General features: G+C 34.5%; 1 pseudogene; it reads left to right on the top strand.

The window, feature by feature from the left end:
- Nucleotides 1-12315: 12315 nt before the first annotated feature.
- LOC9299977 lies at nt 12316-13335 on the top strand (annotated as a pseudogene).
- The last annotated feature ends 11677 nt before the right edge of the window (nt 13336-25012 follow it).

The following is a 25012-nucleotide window of genomic DNA, read 5'->3' as shown; positions in this document are numbered from 1 at the left end:
CGATCCTTCTTCCTTGGACATGGAAGAAAGGAAACAAGGAATGGCTACCCCTTGGGGAGTAAATCCATCCCCTAGTGGAAACAGAGTTTCAGCCGAAGGGAATCGTGGTGGATTAGAATCAGAAGGTTCGCCTTGGGGAGAAGCCATCGAAAATCTGAAAAAAGAAGAGCTGTAAAGTTCCTTATAAAGAAAAATGCCTATTGGAAAATTTCCAAAACCCAACTCTCCTTATATAGAAAAAATATGTAAGGACACTCACTCGAAGTATTTATTGAAAAGAAAGTTGAACGTCAATCCATTTATTTGACAGTTACTGTCTTTCGATTTTTGCGTGCATGCACAAACAAGACCTACGAAATATAGGTCAATCAAGTATCACTTAAACACCTAGTAGGCAAAACTTAATTTGGAGCTCGAAATTCGAAGTCAATCAATGAATGGTATCACACCTTTTTATCTTCTTAGAGAAAGCGAATAGTTCTCACTGGAAATTTCTCTAAATCGAATACATTCGAAGTATTGCGAAGTATTCTTGTAAGCCGAGCTCTAACCTCGCAACCGAGAGACCGAGGAAAAATTCCAATGTTTTTTCTTTAAAAAAGGCAAGTAGGTCTGATCAGCCTATCTCTCCTATAATCTTAAACCATTTCGGTTATGAGGACTTTGCAAACCCTCCAGGTAAAATCGATGGTTTCCACCAAAATTAAATATTTCTTCCTAAAGAAATTTTAATTAAACCCCCTTGGGAAATTTATTCAAAATAGTAATAAAATCCCCCTTGGGCAAAGAAAAACTCAAAAGTAGTAAAACGGCCCCATGGCCAACAAGGCAAATTTCATGTCTTAAAAATTGAAGGGACAATCCCCACATAAGGTGAATGCAATCACCATCATTCATTCATAGGCGAACCGCCTTCTTCTCTTACTTGACTTGAAACAAGAGCACCCCCAACGTCATCGTCTTGAGTTGCGAGAACCACTTCAGGGTTAAGCGAGCTAGCATCGTGAGGAGTTTCGTTCCGCAATTCAACATCGTCTCCTATAATCGAGGAGATGACAAGCCCGTGATCAGAGAGCCCCTGAGCTCGTCCCGAGGAGATTCTGTCAACATTGGTTCCGAACTCATTAAAATGAGCGCGAGGAGAACCGGTTAACATCATCTCGTCCAAAGACGAACCAGTATTTGGTTCGGTCAGCGGAGGGGAATCAGCGAATTCAGAAGCAAATTGCTACAAATTCAAATATGGCTGAGGAGCGGTATTTAGCTTAGCTACAGTCTCAGCTAGCTCAGCACCAACCGTCTCTTTCTCTTCAGCCAAATTGACTTTTCCGTCCTCTATCTCTTTGACCGAATCGAGATTGCTTTTCATTTCATCGCGTTCGGAGTTAAGCTTGTTCCAAGCTTTGTCTGCAGCGATAAATTCCTGCACAGCAAGAAGAAACTTTTGCCCAGCTCCCTTAACCTCTTTACGAGCATCATGAGATATTTTGCGGACATCGCGATCTTTCAGTTCGGAAAGAGACTCATTTTTGCGTTCGAGCTCCTCAGCAGCTGCTTTAACCTTGTTAAGCTCTGATCTAAGAAGCTCAATCTCGTCTTTTGCGAAGTTATGATCAGCAAGGGCAATCTCTAGCTTTTGCTCTGTCTCAATCAAAGTCTTCCTTGTCTCCACGCCGGATCTTTCGAGTCTCTCGATCTCTTACCGGTGAGCCGAGTCGAGGCCATCAGACTCCTGCACAAGCTGACTGGAAGATTGCAGTTTCTCAATCTCTCCTTCAGCGGCATCAACTTTCTTGGAAACTTTGGCGAGCTCCTCTTCGTAAAAGTTGACAATTCCATTCACATCCAAAGTTGCCTAATAAAAGAAGTTTCATCTTTTTAAAAAAATATATATATTTTCTTTCAAAATCGGCTGTTTAAGGAATCGCACCTGAGAGCAGTGGAATGAATGGCTGATATACATCTTCTTGATGTCAGGCTTCCACCAATCAAAGGACGGAAGCTTCTTCCCAACACGGGTGTGGAAGCACCTAAACATATTCCCGATCTTCTCTTTATCTGGAATAAAGTTAGTTGTGTGAGAATTAAGTTTTCTTTAAAGAGAGAATCTATTAATCTCAAACAACAAAATGATAGTTAAAGGTTACCGGCTTGAGACGAAGCTCTGGCAACTAGTCCTGGGTTTGGATCCTTCACCCATGAGAGCTTCGAGGTCATCAACTTCATACTCGCGAAATTCGGAAGAAAGGTTCGACATTTTACAAAAAGGATTTTTTACCGAAAGGAAACAATGACTTCTGTAATAAGAATGAAAGTTCTCTAAGTAAAGAAGATAAGATGGAAAAGTGATTTTACCTCTTAGAACCCTAAAGTATGATGGAAAACCGCCTCGAGAATATTGGGAAGTGGGACAGTTTTTCCCGTGGTATTAATATAAAATTAAGAAATTAATGATGACAGTTGTCAGGGAAATCAAATCATCTAATTATCCGAGATCAGCGTAACAGCGTAAAACATGAAGAAATTCCAGAATGTTAAAGATCTCGAGTCATTAATTACTGTTTACTTAAGTCTTCCAAGCCGAGCATTCAGCTCGCAAGACTTGGGGGGCTAAATGTTGGGGTCGGATCCCACACATCTTCGGTAGGATCCACTTGGATCTGTCCACATCATTATTACATAATAATCCTCTTGGATTTCTAGATGTTTCATTGCGAGAATCGAGCTCGACCTGTCGGAAGTTCGATTCAGTTTATTAAAGAGCTCGATCTTAACAAGTACGGAGTTCGCTCTTATTCAACATATAGTTCGCATACAAGAAGCCCGAAGCGAGGAGAATATTGTTCGAGGTTCGCGGCAGCGTCAAGACGCAAGAGTTCGGAGTCAACAATAAAGAGTTCGGAAGATCCACGCGAAGCCCAAGATAGTTCAAATTCAAGCCGTTTCGGTCAAATTGTAACCTACATGATTAATGTGGATCAATGCGATTATGAGCAGTAAATGACCGCATTGATCATGTTTTCTCTATAAAAACAACCTCAAACGCATGTGTTTGAGGGGAGAACAACCTTTTACCTCTTACTATCAAGCAATACAACATACTCTTTCTTTTACAATTTCGCAGGGCTTTTTACTATTTTATTCTTGCCAAATTCTTTCGCTTTATTTAGTTTCTTGGTTACTTTCCTTTTCAAATCCTTATTTTTCATTTGTTGATTTTAGAGTTTTTCTCCACAAAAATACTTAAAGACAATCGAGTATGAATCCTACATCCACAGGTATAATTTTATATACTGCAATAACTTTTTTAATATTTTAATTTGGAACCTTTAAAAATAGGTTAATTTAATATTTGAAAGAATATCATAAATATTTAATATATTAAAAAGATAAAAATTAGAAATACTCTAATTTGATTTTTTTAAACAGATATTTAAAATATTTATAGTAGGCGGCGGGTCAAATGTAATGTAATATATGATAGAAAGAGTTATGATCCTTAGCACGCAATATTTTCATTGAGATTATAAAATAAAAATATAGACTCCACACACGGGTTGAATTTGGTATTATTATATACCTAAAATATGTTTTTTACACATTCGATTATGCGAATATTTGCTAAATTCTGTAATTAGCTCAAACAAATCTCTATTTCAGCAACCAAAAAATTATAAATTGAAAAAAGCATTTCCTAAATTAATCCAAAATAATAGCTAACTTCTTTAATTAATTCAAAATAATCTACGTTTTAGATGCGATTCATTTATGATATTTTGATTTTTGATCTAACTGAATTTTATGCAATCTCATTTTGTGGTTGTTAACATAAATTAACTCATTGTTCAATCAATATTAATTTTTAAAAAAATAATATTATTTTCGATTTCATATCTTAAATTTTTTTTATCCATAATTGTGTATTATATAATAAAGAAAATATATTCATTCTAATATTATATATAGGAAATGACAAAAAAATAATATTTTTTCATTTACTACTATAATCTATCAAAAGTTACTTACCCAAAAAAAATATATATCAAAAGTTTATTCTAAAATATATAATATATAAATTTTACTAAATGAAAGTCAGTCCGTGCTGTAATACGAGTCATGATCTAGTATATATATCTTTTTAACAACGACGGGAGACTGTATCTTTGTAGTAGTCTTTAACTAACTCCATCGCAAAAAGCAGATTTCAATCAATAGTCTGTCCTTGAGTTCAAGTATTTCGTCGCCAGTAACCCAAATCTCGCCGTGGAGATAGTGAAGGCTTCTCTAACTCGGACTAGTACTTTAGGCTGTTCTAGTTGTGGTTGGAACAACATTGAATATGTGGATGGTATCAACTGTTATCATTGTTGGTCTTCGTTGGATCTAAAAAGAATCATGCACAATTTATTTTCTGTCGTATCACTTTGATAAAAGATTTTCTCATTTTTTTGTTTTTGATAAATTTTTCTCATTTTTAGGGGAGCGGATCTCTTTGTGTTTCCAAAACATAACAAATCTCATATTAAAATAATTGGTTTTTACATCTATTTTTTTTAATCTAATATTATCTCTGCATGCAAAAGAAAATAGACCGATTGTAAACAAAGCGAATTGTGTAACTTTTATATTGTTCATCTTAACGGTATTAAATTCTAGGTGCATGTTGTTGATTGCTTGATAATTCTTAAAGAGAGATTTGGTTTCTATCAAAAAACACAAAAGTGAGAATTATACACCATGTGCTGGCTTGGCATGGAAGGCAACTTTTCATACCTGGAGCAACTTGACCTAATCTGTCTCTGTAGTACAACTGCAAAAACGAGTTACTTTCTCAACATATCGGAAGTTCTCTTAACGTCCTCACACTTTACAATATTTCCTTTTTATGTACGATATCTCTGTTTGTAATGAGTTCAATACTTTTGTGGTTTTTGAACCTAAATCCTTCTATTGAGATAAGCAGGCTACTCTGACTCCCGTGATAAATTCATATAGTTCATACTAGCAAAATCTGATTAGTATATGAATTTCTATCTCAAAATCACTCTCTAGAATCCATTCACTGCTTTAAATTGGGGCCATAGTGCAAGCTTAATCTCACTTGCCCCGCCACAGAGCTGATTTGACCTTAAGATTTTAATCCGCGAATTTGCGTATCTTGCAAACTTTGTGGTCGCAGCTTTGCATGTTTTTGTAGGCAAGACACCCAGAGTGGGTGCGAGTAAACTGACAAACACATGCGGGTTTTGCATGGTGAATTCGCAGTTTAATGTTTTTTAGTCTTGGCCCTTGGGGCAAGACGAGTTTATACTACAAGAAAACAGCCGTAAACCAAAAACATAAGATTCGATTTGCCAAAAATTCTCCCTTCATTTTCGGAAACGATGAAATCGAGTTGCAAAACTTTTTCCTGATTTTGCACAACTATATATATATATATATATATATATATATATATATATATATGCGTTTTGAAGCCCATCGATCTAGAAGCTGTTTCTCTTGTCAATTGAAGATTTTGGGTGAGTTTTCGTGACCCTTTTTCATCATCTCCGATTTGAACAATTTTTGGGAAACTTGTGACCGGATTTTATTGTGACTTAGGTTGATTGTGCTTCTCTATAAGAGAGCTTTAATTCTGGGTCGTTTTCAGCCTTAGAAGAGGTTGGTAAGTCTCATCTTCTTCCCTCTTCAATTTTCTTCCATGGAAGTGAGATTCAAGCTCTTTAACGGTGGATTTCGTTTCAAGAAGAATTAAATCTTGATCTATACCTTGTTAGAAACCTCTCATTCATACAGATCCAACGCCAATGACATTTCATCAAGCAGAAGTCGGAATTGATCGGAATTTGATTGGTAAATATTTCGATTTTGTCGATTCATAGTCAAATCAGGATTTAGTTAAACCGGTTCTTATCGTTTTGAAACCGGTTTAGGACGGGTCTAGAATTGTCGTTAACCATTCGTTCAGTCCGAAAATCTTTCCAGTTGAGTTCTAACTCCCTTATTAGTTATTATACATTTGTATAATATTTTAGGAGTATGATAGAAACAAGAAATGAATTCTCTGTATGTTTGAATTCTGAAAATTAATTATTTGTTTTTAGTGTTATTATTCTGAATATGATTCTGATGATAAAATATGTTATTCTGTTAAGACCGGTATCAGCGTGATATTCTGATTTAGCTAGCTCTATTGAGCAATCTGTGGCAGCCGGCATCACAACAGATGTATTCCGTATTCTGATATTCTGTTAGTGGTATTGAAGTCGGTTAATGCCGTGGACCGTACTTCCTTATCACCTCGTTAGGGGCCATCATCCCTATCGAGTATATTATGTATATATTCTGTTAGTATATGGTTTAGGCTGACCAATGCTGGGTTGTACCATTCCAATGTTGCATTGTTAGCTAGATACCTGGTCGTTCTGTTCTGATGATGTTATTCTATTTTGATTATTTTATTACGTATTTTTGTTAGTATATGTTCTGTTGTAATTTACTTTACTTATAAGTAATTAAATTGGAATTTATGTCTGTTAGTACCAACACGTGAACATTATTCTGTGCGGGATCAGACCGTGTTGATACTTGTTCGTCGGGTTTGTAGTTTCACTGGGCGATTTTTCGCTCACATAAGTTCTGATTCCGTGCAGAGGGCATTGAGGAAGAGCAGCGTGCAGCTAAGGTTTAGAGTTTGTTTTTCAGTCGTAGAGCGAAACTTGGTAGATTTTTCAACGTTTAATTTATTTTGTTTTTGAGATTTGGAGTTTTTACGAGGTTTCAACTTTATACATTATGAAAATTATAGTATTTTTATTATATTAGTTTTAGTAATGCTTCAACATTTCTTTTGAATTTTTGGGGCGTTACTAGACTAGAAGCTTGGAGAAGATTCTAGAAGACTGAAGTGTTTCTTTTTCATAGGAGAAAAAGGAAACATGAAGACAAAGGACAATTTTCTATTCCTCAAAAAAAAAGGAAATTGTTCATTCCAATTAGTTTTAGGATTGGAAATTGGTCTGTTGTATGATCTCGTCCTATTTAGTATAAATAGGGTGCTAAGGCTTGAAGAAAGCTTAGCACAAACAAGAGATAGAATTCCTAAGCAATTAAGTTTTAGCTTAAGAGAAATAGAGAGCTAAAGACTTAAAGAGGGCTAAGGGTTTTAGAGAGAGTTCTTGTTCTTGACCGGGCTGTGATTGAAGAACAAGACTTTGAGAGGATAAAAAATAGTGTTAAGGAGAAACCTTGTAAACATATTTTCTATTAATCGAAAGAATTTTGAGAAACCCTGTGATGAATCGTGAACTAGTTCAAACTACTTAATAGCTCTTGCGTTTTCAGAGCCGCCCCCAAAAATTTGAAAACCAGAAGCAAACGAACAAATTAAAGCCTACTATTATTTTGTAAAACTAAAAAAAAAAGTTTGAAAACAATGTAAATAGAGGTAGGAGACTAGAATTTGTACTCCTCCCTTTATGGTAAAGTGCCTTTTACCATTAGACCAGTTAAAACATTCTATAAAAAAATGCGACCGATTTTATATATAATCAAAAGAATGTCGGAGAAGCTTTTTTCCCCTTGGTCCACTCGAATAAATGATACGCTAATGTTCTAAGGGCATATACTCGTACACATGCAACTTTTCCATCATTGAAAAACCAAGAAATGGAACCAAATGCTTGTGTCAGAGACTAGTAAACACACTAAACTCGTTGTTGAAACTCACTTATCACTCTTTCATCAACAACTCCAAAGTCCATCCTCTTAACAGCGATGGTGGTGCCATGACATTGTACTCCATTGTAAATGACCCAAAACCACCTTGGCCTAATATATTTTTCTCACTAAAATCATTGGTGGCTCGACGAAGAGTTTCTATCGGGTATAAATGGTCATCATCACGGTCATCTCAGAAACTCCCTAGGTCTACCATTCTCAATATTTCCCATAGTAGATTTCTTAAGCTAATAAACGTAACCCATGATAGTGATGGTGATCAAGATGACTGCTCTTCCAGTTATGCTTACATTGATTATACATATAGTCACTCCATTGTCTCTTTACTTGTGTCTGAGCAACTTATTGCTCGGTTCGTAAATGACTTTTATGTTTTCGGAAGCCTCGGTATTTCTGGTATTTCCCCTTTGAGCTGGTTGTTTTGGAGGTTAATCTCAACCAGTTCAGGGAGAGAACTAATCGCTAGTAAAATCATGTCACCTAGAGATAAACCAGAAAGGTTAATATATACAATTCAGTACGGTTGATGCGGTTGCACTCCACGCCTTTCCATTTGCAGTATTCAAAGGTAGAACGAGATAAACCAAAAAAATTATTACATGAATATTGTATGGGCTTTGCTCAAAAAAAAGAAAAAAAAAGAGAATATTTGTATGGGTTATATATATATATATATATATATATATATATATATATATTCTCCATGAATGTTTTTTTCTTCTCTTATTGTTCTATTTGTTTTCTGTATTTAGTAATTACTAGTTTTTTTTAATATTTATATTAGTATCTCAACTTTGAATATGTGATTTTGTTTTGTTCAGTTTTTAAAATATCTTACTTATGTTTTGCTCATTTTTTGCTTACTTTTGATCATTTTTTTTTCTTTGAATTATTTATATCATTTCAATAATTATAATATATTAATAGATGTAGTAACTATAAATTCCTTCAAATAACTTAATTTGATCTTTTAAAGGTTGAGTTAACATTAAATATAAAAAACTTCACCGATTCCTTTGCTTTTTTTTTTTTTTTTTTTTTTTGAAATCTGTTATATTTTAGGGAGACTCACAAAAATGCCTATTTTTCAATACCCCTTTTCAAAAATGACTCCTTTGGCTGTCCATATTTAAAAATACCCATTTTTATGTACAAAATGACTAAATTACCCTTCTTTTAATAAAAGATATCACAAATATATAAGGAAATATAACAAAATTAGGTCCACAAAATACAAAATATTTTTTGGCGAAAAAAGTGATCCCGCAATGTTTCCCGCCAAAACACTTGTAAAAACTTGTAAAACCTTTAAGATACCTTGTAAAATTTTCCCGTAAAATTTTTTCCCGCCAAAAAATTTTTCCGCCAAAATTTTTTTTTTGCGGGAATAGTGATTCCGTAATTTTTTTGGCGTTAAATTTTTGGCGGGAAAAATTTACAAGGTATTTTAAAGGTTTTTTACAGGGTATTTATAAGGTTTTACAATGTATTTTAAAAGGTTTTACAACGTATTTATAAGGTATTTATAAGTTATATAAGATTTTACAAGCTATTATATAAGGTTTTACAAGTTTTTTATAAGGTTTTACAAGTTATAAATACCTTATAAAACCTTATAAGTACCTTGTAAAACCTTTTAAAATACATTGTAAAACCTTACAAAACACTTGTAAATACTCCGTAAAACCTTTAAAATACCTTGTAAATTTTTTCCGCCAAAAAAATTGCGGAATCACTTTTCCCGCAAAAATATTTTTTGGCGGGAAAAATTTTTACGGGAAAATTTTACAAGGTATTTTAAAGGTTTTTACAAGTATTTTTGCGGGAAAATTGCGGGATCACTTTTCCCGCCAAAAAATATTTTGTATTTTGTGGACCTAATTTTGTTTTAAATAAGGGTAAAATGGTCATTAAAAATTAAAAGAGGGCAAACTTAAGTAATTTTTTACTTTTCTCAACCATTAAGTTAGTATCTATATATACACCCAAAATGAAAAATTACTTAATTTTATGTTTTTATTGAATAACATTTATTACCTACCTAAAAATAATTTGACCAATGAAAAACATATAAAAAAATATAAAATAAAAGGATTAATTTGATCGTATACCTCTACTTTTTTGTTATCGTAAATTTTATTAAAAATGAATAATAAAAGTACATAAACCAGAAAATTTCCCTGAAAAATAGTATTCATTATATCTTATTAAAAATTAGTATTTTTTATTATAAATTATATGATTTTGAATTATCTTTTTTGAATAATATCAAATCTAATTTTTGTTATCTTTATTTATACAAAATTTTAGATAACGATAATTCTACACATAGCAAATATTTTTTAAATTTGACTATTTTTAAAATATTAATTAGGAATTTTAGTTAAATTTAAATTTAAATTATTTTAAATTAAGTTTTATGAAATGATTCTTATAAATATTAAGGGTATTACGGTAAATGTTTAATGAGAAAAATTTAGTTTTCAAATTACCATTAAATTGAGTGTATTTTTCAAAGAATTTTATAGGACTTAGTATATTTATAAAAATCTCCCAATATAAAAATATCAAATTTTACGTTAAAAATATTAAATAAGATCAAGGTTTATGAAAGAGAGAAAGTATATGGTAATATGGGTATTGACGTATTGTATACTACCTATAATTAACACATTAATTAAAACCTAATGTATACATTACCCCAATCAAATGACATGTCAATACAACACTTTAGGATCGAATTCACAAGGAACAAGGCTTTAGCTCACTAGCAATGCATGTTATTAATTAATCTTAGCTAGATATGATTGGTTAAATTTTTTTTATATCAAAATTAAGTAAAACTAACAATTTTCAAAAGTAAATAAAGAGAAAAATAAACTAAACAGTCATAAACAACAGGTAAAAAATGTCCAAACATGAATTTTTCTGTTTGCGTTTCAAAAAATTTAAAATCTTAATAAATTCATAAGTTGTGGATATTGATGACACATACGTAACACTTTACAAACACATATATAAATTTTGTATTTAATCATATTTAACTTATGTTTCCTTAATATTTTTCTTATATTTTGATTAAATTTCATCATTTTTTCTTTATTATTTAAATTATTACAATAATTTTGACATATTGATAGAAGTCTAGTCACACTGAAATTCATTCAACCAACTTAATTTGGGGTTTTGGATATTTTTGATATAATTTTAATGAATTAATCATTGATTTTTTAATTGAAAAATGAAAAGTTCAAAAAATTTAGCTTCGAATTTGGTTCTAATACACATTTAAGATAATTTCATTTCTTTTCATATCCATCCAAGAGATAAACAGATGGAAGATGGGATTGTAGTAGGAGTTGCACTTGTCATCCTAGCCATTATTGGTTTATTTGTTTGGATGTACAAGTGTAGGAAATCTACACTATGGAAACAGAAGACATCAGCAACGCTTTCATTGATCATAATGTTATCGATATACAATAGAGATTCTCCGACAAGCCACTAATAATTTTAGCAATGAAAACGTCTTTGGAAAAGAGGTTCAAGCATTGCCTATAAAGGAAAACATACCACGGCACCATGATTGTAGTCAAGAGAATAAACTTAAAATCCATCGATGGTTTTGGTTAACATTTGGTTACCCTCCCGACACTCGGTCGCGAATATAAGCGGTAGTTCTTCACGTAAGGACATTTTTTCGGGTAATGTCCTTGTTGTCCACAAATTCGACGACCCTCGCAAAGGTTAACTATTCTGCCCTTCTGGAGTCACTGACCGCTTCCCAGTTCTTTGGATTGGACTATTAGAGCAACCCCAATGATATTTCTAGAGGGTTTCTTAACCGTAGAATCCTTAAAAAAAAGCCAAAAAATAATTCAAAACTGACAATTAATCTAAGGAACGTACCTTAAATAAGAGTTTTTAGAGGTTGTAAGAGTCCATACGTGTCACTGTCTTATTGTGTTTGTTTCGAAGCTCGACTCTCTCTTCTCTCTTGTTTCATCCGATGGCGAAAGCAGATGAGATATGTCTCGATCATCATCATCCAAAGATCGGAAGAGAAAAGCCAAGCAACTCGTCCCTCTTCCGCTGTGATCATCATCTCAACCGACGGTGCTCACCATCTTATTGATTGTAGAAATTGATTGCAATCTATATCCCGTCCTTTAATCATCTATTGCTTGTAGAAATTGATTGGTCTCTCACTTATATCTCTCATAGATTAAATCATTGACCAGTATTTCGTATGATTGATATTGAAAGTCTGCACATTGATTTTAGGGGTTTTGTTTGATTTGATGATTTATATGGTGGAAAAAGAGAAGACTTTTCAATGGATGAGAAAATAGAGAGACTGATATTGGTTTTACTTTACTTTTGATGTAGCTGTTGATCTTATGTCTTCTAAAGTATGTGGCATTGGACTATTGAACATCAAAGCACAACATGTGTTTTACCCTTTTGAGAGAGATAAATTCAGATGTCGTTATGATATTTTGCATCAATATCTCTCTTTTTTCTTTTCAAAGTAGAGCAATTTACTAATTCCATTGTATATCGTATTCACATGTAGAGTATAAAGATAACATAATGGGTCAAACACGATATGTTTTTGTTTACTAATTCCATTGTTTACTGTTCTGAATTGCGTTGTGTTTCGGATTGCAATATGTTTTTGTTTGTCCAGGTGAATGAGACTTATGATTGCTGGTACACATTAGGGATCCCAAAGATAAAGCTTTATCGGAATAGCTTTTTCGGTTGCCAAGCAAATGATCTTTCTTTCACAGACATTATTAAGCAATACTCTAATGTGTAAGTTCTTATCTTTTCTCTCATTTTATACATTTTTCATCATAACTAAGCACATACACACTACAGGAGAATCATGAAGAAAAATCATAATAGCCATGATAATTAGTAATAGCACAACGATTGCGGTGTTTGTTTAGTTTGTCAATCATGTCTTGTCTGGGCGCTGTTATTCACCGAATTGATCCTCTTTCATTGGTTCTTTTTTCTCCAGAATCTCTTAACTTTTACAGTCATGGCTTAATGGAAAAGCAACACCAAAGTACTGGAAAGATGATGTGATTGCTGGCATTGTCTCTGGCTTCGCAACTTCCATAATCACAGTCTTCATCGTACGGATCTTACGACATGTAAAATCTTGGTTCCCTCGAGCTTGTTGTTCAGTAAAGAGCCAGTTTTCTAAGGTGAATCTCTTGGTACAAGTGAAGCGGTGCATGTTTGCTTCTTGTTTATTTCTCGGTTCTCGGATGAATGGCGATACAATACTTGATGGATTAGAAGAAGCTACATTGTTTGGTTCCTAGGTTTCATCTTCTTGATCAGCTTGCTTCTGTGTCGTCAGTGTCCTGTTAGCTAAGTAGATACTTTTGATGGATTAGAAGAAGCTACATTGTTTGGTTCCTAGGTTTCATCTTCTTGATCAGCTTGCTTCTGTGTCTTCACTGTCCTGAAGATGAGAAAGAACAAATTTTTTTTTTTTTTAAGAAATCCACTTAAGGACTCTACCATTGGACAAAGAAAATTTTAAGGATTCATCACAAACTCTTAACTTTAAAATTGTTATAATATATAATTAAAATATGTTTAAGAATCCTTTTAAGGATTCAACCATTGTTGTTGCTCTTATATGGCATTTGGATCGGTTTCTTCCCCAAGTTACCAACTGCTAACATTTCATCAATCATCGAATATATAGGGTTTAGCCCCGGTCATGTACGGATCCTTGGAAAATCTTATCAGGAAACACATTATTCAGCTCCCCAATCCATGGCGAGATTCTCAATGAATTTTCTCCTCCACTCATTAGAACAGGTGCCTCACATCTCATGCCTTAACCAAAATTTATTAATGCACACCGAGTCGGTGGTTCAAACATCTATAACAGGAAACTCTGTAGTATGTGGGTGAATGGTGACAATTCGCTCCATGTTCCAATATTCCTCGATACTTTACTGTCGGACAGGATCTCAATATACTCTGGAATCAGTGGCTCCGATGGAGTAGTGCAAATATCGCCAGGTAAAACCATAATGTACACCAATGCTTCCCGTAAAGTTCCATACTCTGACGACAAGTAATTATACAATCCGACCCGAGCGACATATTGCTATTCCAAACCATCTACACATCATCGGATAATGACTGTTCAGTCTCCTATGAATTGAACGATTCCGGGTAGAACATGTCATCGCTGTCAATATCCAAGTATCCATTTGCTAGCGGACCTTCAGAGTCATCTACAACACAATATATAATCCGTCATCGACATATTCTCAAACATTCCTAATAGGACCAATTGCACCTTGTTGAAGAGTCAAAGAGTTCAATGTAATCTGTAAAAGGTATCCATTCAGATATAGTCTTGGCCAGAGAATCATCGTCAATTCTTCCATGCTGTTTTATGATACAATATCAGAAAGCACACATGCCAAGATATAACCAAGCCTGCCGGTTCGCGCTCTAAAACGACCATATCGAACAAAAATGGAGGAATCAAGCCCAAATCAAGTTCTGGTCAAGAAAAAGGCGTAGGATTAATTATTCACCAGAAAGTCACATATTTAAATATGTTTCGGCGAGACAGGGTAGAAAACAACCGAGCCAATGAAGTCGAATGCCAAGAAGACCAATCCAGATCAAGCCATCTTCAAGTGCCTCCATCTAAACTCATAATTCCTCGCGCAATATTCGATATTCACTGATATTACGGATATCTTATGACGTTTTAAATGTTACAGAGCCTTACCACCTGAGTGCCACGAGAGCCTTCCCGGAGCTCCCCAAGTTCACGTTCACCAATGAAGCCAAATGCCAAGAAAACCTAATTGGATCAAGCCATCTTCAAGTTCTTCCACCCAAACTCATAACTCCTCGCTCAATATTCCATATTCACCAATATTAGGGATACCGTATGACGTTTGGGCGAGCCACTTTTGAATATTACAGAGCCATATCACATGAGTGCCACAAGAGCTTTCCCGGAGAACCCCAAGTTCACGTTCACCGATAAAACGACATATTTCCTCCAACCGTATTGATGATTCACCGTAGAACAGCCCATTTGATGAAGAATTGGCGAGGAACATTTATGTTTCATCGAGCTAGAAATCGGAGATGCTCGAGAAACACTCATTTCCGACTATACCATCACTTACTCGGAGCTGTGCAAGGAAAGTTGCCTTTTATTTCCTTTGTGCGCACCTCAAAACCACATATAGAGACCAGGAGATCATCTACACCTTCTACAAGATCCCCCACACGACCTCTTGTGCACCATACCCCACTTGATCATGCGAACACCAAACTTGCCATATTCGGATACAAGGAGCTTTAATTCTCACAGCCCTTTTCTTGTCACTACTGCTGCGTTTTGAAGACACTCCACACGTCCCAGAATGTACCAAGAAGTCGCACCTTTCTTCCCAAGCTTTCAAGATACAAGAATGAAGTTATTTCCTTATTTGGCCTTATTTCGTATTCAATTTCCCAACGGCTCTATGTATTTATGTTTGCAATTATTTTTCTTGTTTTAGCACCTTAGGACCATTGTCTATGAGCCTATAAGAGCTAAAGTCTTAGTTTATTGTAAATCACCCTTGATCATTGAAGTAATAAAGTTTTTGTATTTTTTTTACAAAGAACCGAGTCTCTTTGTGTTTTTCTTTAGATTCTAAGTGTATGATTCAATTTTAATCTATTAAAGCTGCGGATCTAAGAGTGTTTGAGATATTCAATCCTCTTGTTTAATTTCATCCATTGATTGAGCGAGTCAATCACCATCCTTCACCTCCATTTCGACTTCATTCCACCTTCCGCGAGCATATGTTTGGAATCTCTTGATCATCGAGTGATCTTTAAGTATGAGTGATTCAAATCTTCACTAGATACAATATCAGAAATCACACATGACCAAGATCAAACCAAGCCTGCCGGTTCGCGCCCTAAACCGACATATCAAACAAAAATGGAGGAATCAAGCCCAAATCAAGTTATGGTCAAGACAAAGGCGTAGGATTGATTATTCACCAAAAAATCACATATTTAAATACGTTTCGGCGAGACTGTGTAGAAAACTACAAAGCCAATGGTGCCGAATACCAAGAAGACCCAGCCGGATCAAGCCATCTTCAAGTTCTTCCACCCAAACTCATAATTCCTCGCAAAATATTCGATATTCACCAATATTATAGATAGTTTATGACATTTGGGCAAGCCACGTTTAAATATTACAGAGCCATATCACGTGAGTGCCACCGGGAGCCTTCCCGGAGCTCCCCATGTTCACGTTCACCAATCAAACAACATATTTCCTCCACCCATATTGAAGATTCACCGTAAAACAGCCCATTTGATGAATTGGTAAGGAACATTTATGTGTCATCGAGCTATAATCAGAGATGTTCGAGAAACACTCATTTCCGACTATACCATCATTTACTCGGAGCTGTTTAAAGAACGTTACATTTTATTTCCTTTGTGTGCACCTCAAAACCACATATGGAAACCAGGAGGTCATCTACACCTTCTAGAAGATCCCCCACACGACCTCTTGTGCACCTTACCCCACTTGATCATGCAAAGACCAAACGTGCCATATTCGGATCCAAGGAGCTTTAATTCTCAACAGCTCTTTTCTTGTCACTGCTGCTGCCTTTTGAAGACCCTCCACACATCCCAGAATGTCCCAAGAAGTAGCACCTTTCCACCCAAGCTTTCATGATACAATAATGAAGATATTTCCTTATTTGGCCTAATTTCGTATTCAATTTTCCAACGGCTCTATGTATTTATTTTTGCGATTCTTTTTCTTGTTTAGCACCTTAATAGGTTTGGTTTAGATACTTTTGTGAACATATCGAACCTGATCGTTAATGCTTGTTTAGTACTAAGAATTTGAAGATGAGAGTTGGAATTCCGATTATTACACATTGATAGTTAATACAGACGAGAGTTGGTTGATTATAGTTTTATGATTTGAGTTCTAGAACGGTTCCTATTTATTCCTAACAATACCTGCTAGATCTAAAATTCTGATATTTACTTGCATGGTTCTCACATTCAAAGACAAAAATGCAAACAAAAAAATCGACCGCCTATTTAAGGAGTATGCACACAATGCAGCCTAATATTTCATTGTTTCAAGACGCCCAACTTTGTCGTGTCGTTAACTAGAAAATAAAAGGTTTGGTTGTTTCTTTTCTTCATTTGGGTCAAGAAATGGTTTCGTTTTTGCAGCAGGTAATGATGAATAAGGTGATATAGAACCAGTAAGTATGGCTGTTTTTCGATTGAAGTCTATGTTTCTTCTCATTAGACGGATTTGTTTTGCTTATTTACAGCAACAGCTTAGTTTCACTCTTTATAGATTAAAGAACAATTGGCTACGCTTACTCTACCCAGTAAACAGAAGAAACAGCAGGAACTAGCAGTGACTCCATGACAAATATGGCCTTTACTAATTTCATAGACAACAGTAAGGTTCATCTCATTATATTTCCAAAAGCTAAAGATGTGGTAATGTTTCTTCTCTCGCTAGGGCCGGCCCATGGGTAAAGCCCATGAAGCAAGGGCTTTAGGCATCAAATAATTATAAGTAGTTTTAAAGGCATCCATTTTTAAAAGGTTACTGTGGTCTAGTGGTTAGATTGAAGTCTTTTGTTGTACAGGTCACGGTTTCGAATCCTATACATGTTAAAACTTGTATTTTTTTTTATAACAGCTTTTGTTAATGGGCCAAAAAAATTTTTGCTTTAGGCACTCAAATAGTTTGGGCCGGTCCTGTCTCTCGCACTCCGACAAGTTAGTCATATATTCAGGTAGGGGATATCTCCATGTCTTGTACCATATGATTATCATCATCACCTTGAGGGATCTCTGGGTGGTGACAATCGCCATTGTAGGTGAAGTGATGCATCTGTGTTATGTGGCCCTGTTGAAGTGCAGTGGTCTTGTGGCTTCTACTCCAGTCCCTTCGGCTCCAAAGGTATAGAGGTGGTGGTATATTGTTCCACTGATTGATTTCAATATGACCTTTAAGTGGGCCTCTTCTTTCCTAGAGAAACTGAAGATAGATTTTAAGGGAAGGTGATTCATCTCGGGAGTCCCTAGTTCTTTTGACTCGAGGCTTTTCCCGAGTAAATCTCTTCATTTTGTTTATTCAGCTAGTAGTATCCATTCACTCTCCAAAGTCCCTGAAGGGATTGAAGATAACAAAAAGAATGTGTAATATTATAAGTCCTTGAACCCGTTAAATGTGTCCAAGAGTTACTTGAACCAGTTTCAAAATGACTTTTCGTTATTGTTATAAATGTGTTCTGAAGAAGTAATGACTTTCGCATTAAATAAGAAGTTTGGGTATGAAATAAGATAACTTGTGTTTTTGTTTTTGTTTTTTTATGTTTTTGCTAAAATTGTAAATATTTCATTGATAATAAAAACGGTTTAGGTTACAAACATAGAATTTGAAACCTATACATATGAATCCATGGCAAAAAAGAATAAAAACATGAAAACATAAAAAACGGTTAATTAAAACCAAGTTTTCGATCCATTTTCTCAACCTTGCAATGAAGCTGTGGGTGAAGCTGAAGCGATGACGTTCAAATTTTTGTTTTTATGTTTACTAAAGATAACAACGTTGTGTGGGATAGTCTAATCTCAGAAATCCAACCGGCTTTTGTGGCAAATAGAAAAGATTCAGAATTTAAATATTCTATTAGCATGAAGATGTTCCACGAGGACCACGAGAAGAGTCACGTAATTAATAAGTCACGTAAAAGTAACTTATTGGCTATTAGCATGTATGAGTGAGTTGGATTTTAGATTTACGAAATTAGTGGCAACCTCACTTGCTGGGAATTTTGAAGACAGCGTTTTAAAACTCAAAAACAAAAGTTTTGACAAAAAAAAACTCAAAAAAAAACTGTCTAAATAATAACCAAGGAATCTGGCTAAATCTGCTTTAATTGCTGAATCTATTTGAATTTATTTGTGATTTTTTGGGTGATTCTAGCTGAATAATTTAAAGTTCAAATAGTAACTACTCACTGAATTTTTAAAAAAATTAATCAATCAAATAAACTTCTAAAATATTTATTTAGAAAAACAAATTCCAACAAAATTAGTTAAAAACAAAATATTATGAAAAACTTGTGACTTGTGAAAATAAGGTTTAATTTTGAAGAAATTTAAAATTATTATATTAGACCTAAACATGAATCTGATTTAAGTTTTAAAATTAATTAAATTCTCTAAAATATCTAAAAGTTCTTAAGATTACAAAAATTAACGAAAGTTTTAAGTTATTATATATATTTGAAGTTTTATCAAACATAATTATTATAAATTTTGGCGAATTTTGGTGAAATCTAAACATAATATATTTGAAAATTTAATCATACATAATTATCATTTAAAACCATAAACTCTTAAAATTAATTTTCATTTTGATAAAAATGAAATTATTACATTTTTAGAATTTTTGTACTAACAACTTTTACTATTGAAGTTAAATATTTATAGCTTCAAGAATAATTTAATTGTTAATTAAAACAAAAAAAAACTAACAAAAAATGTTCCTCTAGAATTCCTCAAGTCTTCAAATTATGTAACATTATTGTTTTCCACCAAAAATTCCTCAAAACTAATGTTACCATTTACACAAATTGCTTCCCAAACATGAATATATAGAATACAAAATGAGGAGAGACTCATTTTATAGGATGATAATTGGTTCTTGAGGCTAGGCTATGGGAACAATATAGACGAAGTTTTAAAGAGCACTGATTTTGAATTGGGAAATTTTGGCAGAAACAAGAGTCTTTGACTTCTCCATATTTCTTGATATTGCATCAACTTATTAAAAACAACAATCTTAAAAAAGTCATAGCTCGTGTGTTGTGAACGGTCGGTATTGAGAGAATGGCAACGACGAGTAAATTGATGGCCAAAACTTTGTTTTTTTTCTTTTTTCAAAACTTTGTTTTTGTTTTTGTTATGTGCATGATACAAATTTCTACTAAAAGAAACATTCCTAAGTACTCATGGCCGCAGTACCGGTCCGAGCATTTGTGAGACCCTACACTAAATATAAAATGAGGCCCTAATATTTATTAACAATATTTAACATATGATTTTTTTTATATATGTTAATTTTTTATTATTGTTTTAAAAAAATATCCAAAAAAATGGGCCTCAATATCACTAATTTAACTAAGTAAAATTTCAAAATGGGCCTCAATAACCAAAAAATACTATAAAAAAAACCAAAAAAACCAAAAAAAAAAAAAAAATTGTGGGACCCCAAGCAGTGGCTTGGGTAGCCTGTCCTGCGCGCCGGGCCTGGCCGTATAGGCAGCATGAAGTAACATATCATTCAACTAGAGAAAGATAGCCGTGTAGGTGAGCATTCATTTCAAAGGAAAATGGAAGCTGATATGGGTTCCTCTTGATCAAAATAATGAGTTCGTAGTGCGGAGTAATATATTTCAAATCAGAATCAAAGCCGCATCAATAAGTGGAGTGATTCAAGGTATATAGCGATGGCAGCCACAATCTTAATCTCTATAACTTTTTGTGGACCGTATCCGTCGGTTAGAGCCTTTTTCGACGGATATGCCTGTCGGTTTACGACTGTTTTTTTTTCTTTTTTTGGTTTACGGCTGCAGTTTTCTTGTAGTATAAACTCGTCTTGCCCCAAGACTAAAAAACATTAAACTGCGAATTCACCATGCAAAACCCGCGTGTGTTTGTCAGTTTACTCGCACCCACTCTCTGTGTCTTGCCTACAAAAACATGCAAAGCCGCGACCACAAAGTTTGCAAGATCCGCAAATTTGCGGATTAAAATCTTAAGGTCAAATGAGCTAAGTGGCGGGGCAAGTGAGATTAAGTTTGCGGTGTTGTGAACCCAATTTAAAGCAGTGAATGGATTCTAGAGAGTGGTTTTTGTTGGGTACAAACCAACGTCCCACATCGGAAGTTTAGAAAAGAAGTTTCTAATATATAAGTAAAGTCCAACTCTAATTAGTATGAGGCCTTTTGGGAAGGAACCCAATAACAAATCCGTGCGGGCTTTGCCACTTGGGCCCAAAGCGGACAATATCATACTAATGGGGAGTTGGAATGGGCTTAGGAAAGCTCAATAAATGGTATCAAAGCCTAGATTGAAAAATGTGGACCTAGAAGTGTGGGCTAAAGTTCGGTATGGGAGAAGCCCTCAAATGTGACACGATAAGAAGGTGCCTCAAGAACTTCGCGAATAAGAGAGTGCCGAGTTAGGGTGCCTAGGTTTCGCTGAAGAGGAGGCCCAATGTTCGTGGTCCTTGGTTTGAAGGAGAGATTGTTGGGTACAAACCAATGTCCCACATCGGAAGTTTAGAAAAGAAGTTTCTAATATATAAGTAAAGTCCAACTCCAATTAGTATGAGGCCTTTTGGGAAGGAACACAATAACAAATCTGTGCGGGCTTTGCCACTTGGGCCCAAAGCGGACAATATCATACTAATGGGGAGTTGGAATGGGCTTAGGAAAGCTCAATAGTTTTGAGATAGAAATCAATATACTCAACGGATTTTGCTAGTATGAACTATATGAATTTATCATTGGAGTCAGAGTAGCCTGCTTATCTCAATAGAAGGATTTTGGTTCAAAAACCACAAAAATATTGAACACATTACAAACAAAGATATCGTACATAAAAAGGAAATATTGTAAAGTGTGAGGACGTTAAGAGAACTTCCGATATGTTGAGAAAGTAACTCGTTTTTTGCAGTTGTACTACAGAGAGATTCTTTATCATTCACTAACCATGGTCGAACAACTGTATAATTCTCACTTTTGGTTTTTTGATAGAAACCAAATCTCTCTTTAAGAATTATCAAGCAATCAACAACATAAATAGAATTTAATACCGTTAAGATGAACAATATACACGTTACACAATTCGCTTTGTTTACAATCGGTCTATTTTCTCAATAATATTTTCTTTTGCATGCAGAGATAATATTAGATTTAAGAAAATATATCTAAGAACCAATTATTTTAATATGAGATTTGTTATGTTTTGGAAACAAAGAGATCCGCTCCATTAAAAATGAGAACAATTTTATCAATAAAAAATGAGAACAATCTTTTATCAAAGTGATACGACAGAAAATAAATTGTGCATGATTCTTCTTAGATCCAACGACAGAAAATCTATGAATGGTTCTTTCTTAGAGTTAAAAAAAATTACTAGCAAATAAATTTAGAATTTTAATGTTTTTAAGTGTTTTTTAAAAATATTTTTTTTTCACCATTTAAAATTTTTTAAAATTAGTTTTTCTAGTCTAAAAATTTCTAGTTTTTAGGTGGTTTTTCCAAACTAGAAAATATATCCGCGCAAATTTAAAACTTTTATCAATACGAATTTTTGAATATAAATTTAATCATTTAAATTTTAGATGATTTTTTCACTTATGCGTAATATCTTTCCAAAATAGTAAATAATTTCTCACACAATTTACTAAAACTTTTCTCGTTATCTTCTATGATTCACTCGTCGTCTCCCGACATCAACTCACTTTTCACCTTATATTGGCTCACATATAATATACTCGACTACGAATTAGTTCTCAAGATAGATCATATCTATTTCTTCCTTCCTATTTTTGAATACTCTATTCGTTTTATAAGTTGCATGATTTTTTTTTATTAAAATGAACATCAAAAATCTGGAAAAATGTATGTCCTAAGGTTTTGATGCGTGTTTTATTTCACTTGAGACTTTTACCTGAAAGACCACACGTTAACTACAAGTGCACATAAATCAGTAGTAGTATTTGAGGAACGATCCCACAGAGAGTGTAGGTACGGGTTATTGAATTCAAAGAAGAAGATCTAGCTAAGACAAAACTAAACTTGGGGGTTTTGGTTTTGGGTTTCCTAATGACTAATGCAATGAAAGTAAATGAAAGAAATTCAATGAAAGCAATGTAAACGACAGGTGTAAAGTATGAGACTAAGGCGTTGGACGTTCTAGGATTTCTCCGATTATCATGGTTCTCGACTAACTAGGGTTTAGATCTCTTAATTAAGTTTTTATGTTTTTAATCTAGTTCATAACTATGAAAGACGAATAAACGAATTAGCCTATGCTATATGACTAACCGGCAAATCTCCATATACTCCATTACTCAACTGACGCAGGCAACGACGCATCGAAGCATTATGATCAGATTCGCTAAGTACTCTAAGTCCTGTTACTCAACTTATGCAGGCAACAACACGAAAGATTGGTAACACTATGTTCGAGGTTAGGTTGACCCGGTTAGAGCTCCTAACCTCTTAAATCAGCGTTTGGTGATCAATCCAAACACATGCATTAAGTAAAAGATGTCTCAAAAGAATCTAAGTATGAACAAAAATCAGATCTAATAACCTAATAAGATTTGAACCATGAATCCCCTTTGAATCACCCCATAAACCCCAACAAAGGGAACTATTCGCGCATGATGCAAAGAAACGACATAGAGATGTAGAAGAAAAGCATCATAAACGAATCAATAAAACAAAGGGGATTCAAGGGATACTTCTCTAGTTGTCACAGAAGATAACTTGTCTCCCCAAAAGTCTTGAAAGAAAGATTAGAAGAAAGAGTAGAAGAGAAAGCAATGAAGAACAAGAGAGAGATCTTCAAGGGACGACTTCTTCAATGGCTTGAGAACTTTGACGAGGTGGAGCAGGAGGCTGAGAGTCTTTTAGAAGCTGCTGGAGGCTGTCAAAAATAGGGTAGAAGAAGTGTAGGGTTATCATTTTAAGTTTCGGAATTTATAGGCTCCAACTAGGTCAAAGGGAAAAATCGTCTTTTCCCGTCGATTAGGTTAGGTGTAGCTCGAGCTTCTATACCGGTCACTAAGGTGAGTGTAGAGGGCAGCCCGGACACGGTCTAAGTGGCCGGTGGTGCTTGAAGTCTCCGGATCGGTCGCTCACTATCTGGCCGGTCTGGACATGTCTTCACGCTTCTGGGCATAACTTCGGAATGGCTGAATGGTTTTCTTTGATTATACTTCGAGGCAAATCTTGACTCTTCTACCTTTCCAAATCCACCGATATCTCTAGATGTGGTGATCGGAAAGACCTCGAACGGATGCCATACTTCTGAAGTAAAAAACTGTCTTGAAACGGGATTTGCTCGACTTAACTCCTTTTTGCTTGAAAACTCATAATTCTTCCTTGAAACACAAATACTTGAAAACAGCATTGAAGTATCTATTATCTCTTGATTTCTCTATGGAAATCCTAATAAAAAATATAGTTAAAGTAGGCTAAAATACGATGTTATCAACTCCCCGAGACTTAGACTTTGCTTGTCCTTAAGCAAACAAGAAAGTAAATATAGTGCAGAGGTTTGAAAATCTTGGAAACTCTCCTATTATCAGAGACCATGTCCTAAAAGATATCATGTGGACGCATAAAGACAAAAATATTGCGTTAGAACATTCTCTTTATAGACTCAAGACTTTCACAGCCCTTATCCATCTATCTCGAACCTACAAGAGAACTATAAAATCACGTTAGTTTACTCTGTACATTCATTAATAAGTGGTGTGAGTATTTCTCATTAAAAGGTGTCATTTAAGTTGACGGCGCTTGGTATGAAAGGGTTTTTTTGGTGTTTGGTACTGATGTTAAATTGTTTAGGCTTTACCGGTAATGTGGAGAATGCAGGATATGTTGCAAAACCGCAAGAGAGAACAGATTTATTGAAGTCCAAAGTTTCCAACCACTTCTTCTTGTAAACACCTCATCTCCTTGTTTCTTTTCGTCATTTTGATTTTCTTAGACTTAGGTTTTTCTTTAGGGATCTCTGTAAATGATTTTATCTCTCCTCTAAATGGTCCATGTCTTTCCTTGATTTCTCTAAAAAACATCTACCACAATTTCTAAAAAAAACTTTTCATTTCTACCACTTCTCCTTCCACCTTTTCAAATGTACCACATTTCGTTATGTGAAAAGACGAAATTGCCATTTCCTCATCGTTAACTGTGCATATGTAACCCAACCTATTTCAGGGACAACTGGATCTACAATTCGGGGAACCCTGGATCTGATGGTTGTCCATCACCAGATAGTGTCAGATAGTGTGGTTTCACCCGCGGAAGATTTTGACTTACTTTTGGGGGACTTTTTCACTTTGTTACTCTTTATATAATCATATTTTGTCCCCTATTTTATATTCCATATATAATCTTGT

Source organism: Arabidopsis lyrata (genome assembly GCF_000004255.2).
Source record: "Arabidopsis lyrata subsp. lyrata unplaced genomic scaffold ARALYscaffold_8, whole genome shotgun sequence".
NCBI classification, from domain to species: Eukaryota; Viridiplantae; Streptophyta; class Magnoliopsida; order Brassicales; family Brassicaceae; genus Arabidopsis; species Arabidopsis lyrata.
The sequence above is the reverse complement of the archived record's forward strand: the minus strand, read 5'-3'. Positions and strand labels throughout refer to the sequence as shown.